The sequence below is a fragment of the Cetorhinus maximus genome, chromosome 7 (genome assembly GCF_964194155.1).
Source record: "Cetorhinus maximus chromosome 7, sCetMax3.hap1.1, whole genome shotgun sequence".
NCBI lineage: Eukaryota > Metazoa > Chordata > Chondrichthyes > Lamniformes > Cetorhinidae > Cetorhinus > Cetorhinus maximus.
The window spans coordinates 25,170,313-25,177,366 of NC_135885.1; the positions used below are offsets into that span (position 1 = coordinate 25,170,313).

Consider the following 7,054-nt stretch of genomic DNA (forward strand, 5'->3'; position numbering starts at 1 on the left):
CCATTCAGTAAGATCATGGCTGGTGTGATTGTAACCTCCTGCCTACCCCCCATAACCTTTCACTCCCATGTTAATCAAAAATCTATCTTGCTGTGCCTTAAAATATTAAAAGACTCTGCTTCCACTGGCTTTTGAGGAAATGTTCTAAAGACTCATGACCCTCAAAAAAAAATTCTCCTCATTGCTGTCTTAAATGAGTGACCCCTTATTTTTAAACCGTGATCCCTAGTTCTAGATTCTCCCAAAAGAGGAAATACATCCTCTCCACATCACTGTCAAGACTCCTCAGGATCTTAAAAGTTTTCGATCATTCGATCAAGTCACCTCTTGCTCTTCTGAACTTCAGTGGACACAAGCTTAACCTGTCCTACCTTTTCTCACCTGTCCATTCCTGGTATTAGCCTAGTAAAACTTTAAACTGCTAATGCATTTACATCTTTCCTTTAAATAAGGGGATCAATACTGTGTACACTATTCCAGGTGTGGTCTCACCCGTGCCCTGTACAACTAAAGCATAACCTCCCTACGTTTGTATTCAATTTCTCTCGCAATAAATGATAACATTCTATTAGCTGTCCTAATTACTTGCTGTATCTGCATACTAGCCTTTTGTGAATCATGCACTAGGATACCCAGATCCCTCTGAATCTCATACCTATACTGGAGTTGCTTGGCTAGAGGCATGGCTAGTTCTGGAACACAGGAACTGGAATGTTGTCAGTGCCCAAAGACTTTGCCCGATCTAGTGGCCTCAGACATTTCTTAATATCACATGGAGTGAAGCAAATTGGCTAAAAACTAAATGAAAGGGGTTAAGTGCACTGTCACCGAGTGCAACTGGTGCAGAGTGGAATTACTGCGAGTTTGGTGAGGAGGGGAGGGAGATGCTCTTATGTTCCTCTTTCACTGTCTTTCTCAGCCTGCAGGAGACCAGGATCTGAAAAACTGCACGAGAGTACTGAGTTTTGAACACATCCCAGGGGTGCAATCATCGGCTGGTGAGAAACTGCTGTTAGGGAGGGTCTTCAAGTAGCTGAAAATTAGAAAAAAACATCCTTTTTAAAAGAAGGAGCTGCTTAGATTTCAGTAAGCGACACAAGCAATAAGGAAGTAACATTAAGTCAAGGCCAGGTAAAATAAAGTAGTATAGGTAAACCAAAGTAAAATAAAATTAACTTAAGCGAAGTAAATTGAAGCCATGGCATGCAGCTCGGTCATGTAGAATGCGTGTCTTGTATTACATGGAAAGTTGTGGACACTACCGGTGTCCTAGATGATCACGTGTCACAGCTGCAGAACCTTGAGCTCTGGGTTTCAGAGCTCGAGCAGCAGCTGGAGTCACTGGCGCCTCTGCAGGGTGCTGGGAACTGGAGAGAAAATTCAGAGCAAGGAATGGGAGATGGAGAATTAGTGACTGAAAAATAAACACAGGTTTAAAAAGTGTACAGCGCAGGAATTTGGCAGTGTAAAAAGGTGTATATGTAAATGCAAGTAGTATAGCAAATAAAGCCGATGAGCTGAGGGCACAGGATAGCATGATGATATTGCTATATTGGAAACTTGGCTTGAAGAGGGGCAAAAATGTGAGTTCAACATCCCTGGAGTGTGTGTTTTTGGGCAGGATAGAGTTGGGATAAAAAATGGCGGAGATGTTGCATTATTGGTTAAAGAGTCAATTACAACTGTGAGGAGGGGTGATACACTAAATGAAACAAAATGAGGCCATATGGGTTAAGCTCAAATAAAGATACAGCCACATTGCTAGGAGTGTACTTTTGACTCAAATAATGGAAGGGAGTTAGAAGAACAAATATGTGGGCAAATTTGAGTGCAAAAATGACAGGGCAGTAATAAATAGTTGCAAATTTGAGCAACAGGTATAACTAGCTGTTTCACGCTGCTACAGTGCAATAGCAACATGAGTAGTGTTCGCCATTTCACTGGTGGCCATAGGAGATAGAGCAGGAGGCCAGTATGAAGTTCAATCCCTTTGTAACATCTTCCCGGAGGAAGAACCGCAAGAGGCACTTCAATGCTCCATCTCACATCCGCGGGAAAATTATGTCCTCTCCACTCTTCAAGGAGCCGAGGCAGAAATACAATGTTCGCTCAATGCCCATATGCAAGGATGATGAGGTTCAGGTCGTCAGAGGGCATTACAAGGGTCAGCAGATCGGTAAAGTTGTTCAAGTGTACAGAAAAAAGTATGTAATCTATATTGAGTGTGTCCAGTGTGAAAAAGCCAATGGTACTACAGTTCATGTTGGCATTAACCCCAGCAAGGTGGTGATTACTAGGTTAAAGTTGGACAAGGATCGCAAGAAGATTCTGGAACGGAAGGCCAAATCTCGCCAAGTTGGCAAAGATGAGGGCAAATACAAGGAAGAATCCGTTGAAAAAATGCAGGAGTAATTGAATGCTTCAACTTTGCTACTTTAAATAAAGACTCAAAAACAAAAAAAAAAAATCAGCAGAATGCTGCTGTCAAGCCAATAAGATGTTTCGCTTATCTCACGAATGAGTAATGTGGCATATGAATTTCAATGCCAGTGTGACGCTAGGTATGTAGGCTGCACAGCCCAAAGACAAAGGGAGTGTCAATGGTAGTGGTGAAGACTAAAGATGTTGATCGTGGCTTAAAGGTAAGAAAGAATGTGTTAATAGCAGAACAAAGGCCAGCACTCTGTAAAAGAACAACACAGAACAAGTGACAGATGGCCCTTTTGGGGGTGGATGGGGATAAAAGATAAAGGGGGATTTTTAAAAAAGGGATAAAATGAAAATAAGTAAATAAAAAAAATAAATTTTTTAAAAGGGGTAAATATAGAGGAGAGAGTTCATGGTCTGAAGTTAAGTCCAGAAGGCTGTAAAGTGTCTAATCGGAAGATGAGGTGCTGTCCCTCCAGTTTGCGTTGGCCTTCAATGGAACATTGCAGCAGGCCAATGTGGGCATGAGAGCAGGATAGTGAGTTGAAATGGCAAGCGACAGGAAGGTCTGGATCATGATTGCAGACGGATCAAAGGTGTTCCTTGGTACCTAGTCTGCTTTTGGTTTCCAATGTAGAGGATGCATTGGGAGCAGCAAATACAGTCGACCAAATTAAAGGAGGTGCAAGTGAAGCGCTGCTTCACCTGAAAGGAGTGTTTAGGCCCTTGGACAGGGAGGAGGCAAAGGGGCAGGTGATGCACCTTCTGCGATAGAATGGGAAGGTGCTATGGGGGAGGGGATGAGGTGTTGGGGGTGATGGACGGGTGGACCAGGTTGGAACGGTCCCTATGGAATGCCAACGGGGTGAAGGGAAGATGTGTTTGGTGGTGGCATCATGCTGGAGATGGCGGAGGATGATCCTTTGAATGCGGAGGCTGGTGGGGGTGATAAGTGAGGACAATGCGGATCCTATCGTGGCCCTGGGAGGGAGGGGGAAGGGGTGAAGGCACAGGTGCGGGACATGGGTCGGACACGGTTGAAGGCCCTGTCAACCACAGTGGGTGGGAAACCCAGGTTAAGGTAGAAGGAAGACATAGAGGAGAGAGTTCATGGTCTGAAGTTAAGTCCAGAAGGCTGTAAAGTGTCTAATCGGAAGATGAGGTGCTGTCCCTCCAGTTTGCGTTGGCCTTCAATGGAACATTGCAGCAGGCCAAGGCGGACATGTGGGCATGAGAGCAGGATAGTGAGTTGAAATGGCAAGCGACAGGAAGGTCTGGATCATGATTGCAGACGGATCGAAGGTGTTCCTTGGTACCCAGTCTGCTTTTGGTTTCCAATGTAGAGGATGCATTGGGAGCAGCAAATACAGTCGACCAAATTAAAGGAGGTGCAAGTGAAGCGCTGCTTCACCTGAAAGGAGTGTTTAGGCCCTTGGACAGGGAGGAGGCAAAGGGGCAGGTGATGCACCTTCTGCGATAGAATGGGAAGGTGCTATGGGGGAGGGGATGAGGTGTTGGGGGTGATGGACGGGTGGACCAGGTTGGAACGGTCCCTATGGAATGCCAACGGGGTGAAGGGAAGATGTGTTTGGTGGTGGCATCATGCTGGAGATGGCGGAGGATGATCCTTTGAATGCGGAGGCTGGTGGGGGTGATAAGTGAGGACAATGCGGATCCTATCGTGGCCCTGGGAGGGAGGGGGAAGGGGTGAGGGCACAGGTGCGGGACATGGGTCGGACACGGTTGAAGGCCCTGTCAACCACAGTGGGTGGGAAACCCAGGTTAAGGTAGAAGGAAGACATGCCATTTTGGAAGGTGGCATCATCAGAACGGAGGCAAAGAAGCTGAGAGAATGGGATGGAGCCCTTACAGGAAGCAGGGTGTGAGAAGCTGTAGTCAAGGTAGCTGTGGGAGTAGATGGGCTTGTAATGAATATTGGTGGACAGTCTGCCACCAGAAATGGGGACGGAGAAGTCAAGGAAGGGAAGGGAATTGTTGGAGATACACCATGTGAAGGTGATAGAGGGGTGGAAATTGGAAGCAAAATGGTTACATTTTTCCAGGTCCGGATGAGAGCATGAAGTGGCACCAATATAATCATCGATGTATCGAGAAAAGAGTTGTGGGAGGTGGCCTGAGTAGGACTGGAACAAGGAATGTTTCACATACCCCATAAAGTGACAAGTATAACTGGGGCCTATGCAGGTACCCATGGCCACACCTTTTATTCCCCCAAATCCCCATTTTTCATCCTTTTTCCCCAAACACTGCCCCTTCTCCCCCCCACCCCCCCCCCCCCCCCGCCAAAGGCCATCTGCCACTTGTTCTATGTTCTTTGAATGCTAACCTTTATTCTGTTATCAACGCATTCTGCTTTCTTACCTTTATGCCACTATCAGCACCTTCTTTTGTCTTCACCATTACCATCGCCACTCCCTTTGCCTTGTGTCCATGACATCTTTGTCAGTCACTCATTAGCCTCCACCTATCGCTGACCTTCTATCCTGCTTTACCTGCTTCCCCCCCGCCACACACACACACCAAACAGTATAAATTCCATCACATTTCTACTTTTTAGCTCTGAAGAAGTCATAGACTCGAAACGTTAACTCTGTTGCCACTACCTGCTTTCTTTCCCTTACCCCATTTTGTACCCATGCTGTCCCTATAATCATACAGACTCTAATTTTGTTAACAAGTCTATTATGTGGTACTTTGTCAAATGCCTTTCAAGAGCCCAACACTTCAACCATAATACCCTCATCAATCCCCTGTTCCTTCATATACAATCATATAAACTTACAACGCAGAAGACGACAGTCTGGCCCATTGTGCCAGCGCTGATTCTTTGGGAGACTAATCGCACTAAGAACCACAGCCCTGCCTTTGGCAGCAATGCTGTAAGTTTCTCATTGATCTGGAACTTGCCCCAATCCCATCAACTCAGCAAAAAAGTTTCTTCTCTCTAGATCTTTGCCAATGATTTTAAACTTGAGGCGTAGTCACTGTCCCACTTGCCAGTGAGAATAATTTTTCTCTATCTACTTTATCAAACCTTGCATCATCTTGAAACCCTCAAGGTCATCTCTTCCTCCCTTGTTCCAAGGAAAACAGCCCTAATTTTACCAAACCTCTTCATAATTGAAATCCTTCATCTCTGGGGAAAACCATCTCTGTACTCTTTCTAATTGCATCTTTTTGAAGTGTGGTGTCCACAATATTCCAGTTGACACCTAACCAATGATTTAGTAAGTTCTAGCATGATCTCTATTTATAAATCCAAGGAATCCATATACTTTTTAACCACCTTATCAACTTGCCATATAAGCTTTAAGGATTTGTGTACATGGATGCCAAGGTATTTCTGCTCATCTACACTTTACAAAATGGTACCATTTAAAGTATACTTATTTTTTCCATATTAGTCCTCCCAAAATATATCACTTCACACCGCACATTGAACACCATCCGTCTACTCATTTCATCACTGTGTATAATTACAATGAAGCTAGCAGGAAATTACACTTTCCTAGCAGGAAAGACAGTGGAACAGCAATAGCAGGAGTTTCTGGGAGTAATTTGGGAGACACAGCAAAAATTCATCCCTAGGAAGAAGAAGCATACTAAAGGGAGGACGAGGCAACCATGGCTGACAAGGGAAGTCAGGGACAGCATAAAAGCTAAAGAGAAAGCATACAATGCGGCGAAGAGCAGTGGGAAACCAGGGGATTGGGAAGCCTACAAAGACCAACAGAGGACAACTAAAAAAGAAATGAGGGAAAAGATTAAATATGAGGGTAAACTAGCCAGTAATATAAAAGAAGATTGCAAGAGTTTTTTTTAGATATATAAATGGTAAAGGGAGAGGCAAAAGTGGACATTGGGCCACTGGAAAATGACGCTGGAGAAGTAGTAGTGGGGAACAAAGAAATGGCAGAGGAATTGAATAGGTACTTTGCGTCAGTCTTCACAGTGGAAGACACGAGTATGTCACTTTGGGCATGTCCCCCAAAGTTCCAGAGAGTCAGGGGGCAGAGGTGAGTTTGGTGGTCATTACCAAGGAGAAGGTGCTAGGAAAACTGAAAGGCCTGAAGGTGGACAAATCACCTGGACCAGATGGATTACACCCCAGAGTTCTGAAGGAGATAGCTGAAGCGATAGTGGAGGCGTTAGTGGTGATCTTTCAGGAATTACTGGAGTCAGGGAGGGTCCCAGAGGACTGGAAAATCGCTAATGTAACCCCCCTGTTTAAGAAGGGAGTGAGGCAAAAGACGGGAAATTACAGGCCGATTAGCCTGACCCCGGACGTTGGTAAGATTTTAGAGTCCATTATTAAGGATGAGATTTCAGAATACTTGGAAGTGCATGGTAAAATGGGGGAAAGTCAGTATGGTTTCATCAAGGGGAGGTCATGCCTGACAAATCTGTTAGAATTCTTTGAGGAGGTAACGAGTAGGTTAGACAAAGGAGAGCCAATGGATGTTATCTACTTGGACTTCCAGAAGGCCTTTGACAAGGTGCCGCACAGGAGGTTGCTCAGTAAGATAAGAGCCCATGGTGTTAGAGGCAAGGTACTAGCATGGATAGAAGATTGGCTGTCTGGCAGGAGGCAGAGAGTGGGGATAAG

At 45.1% G+C, this 7,054-nt stretch overlaps 1 pseudogene; it reads left to right on the plus strand.

The window, feature by feature from the left end:
- Nucleotides 1–1,927: 1,927 nt before the first annotated feature.
- Nucleotides 1,928–2,467, plus strand: LOC144682437 (large ribosomal subunit protein uL24 pseudogene; annotated as a pseudogene).
- The last annotated feature ends 4,587 nt before the right edge of the window (nt 2,468–7,054 follow it).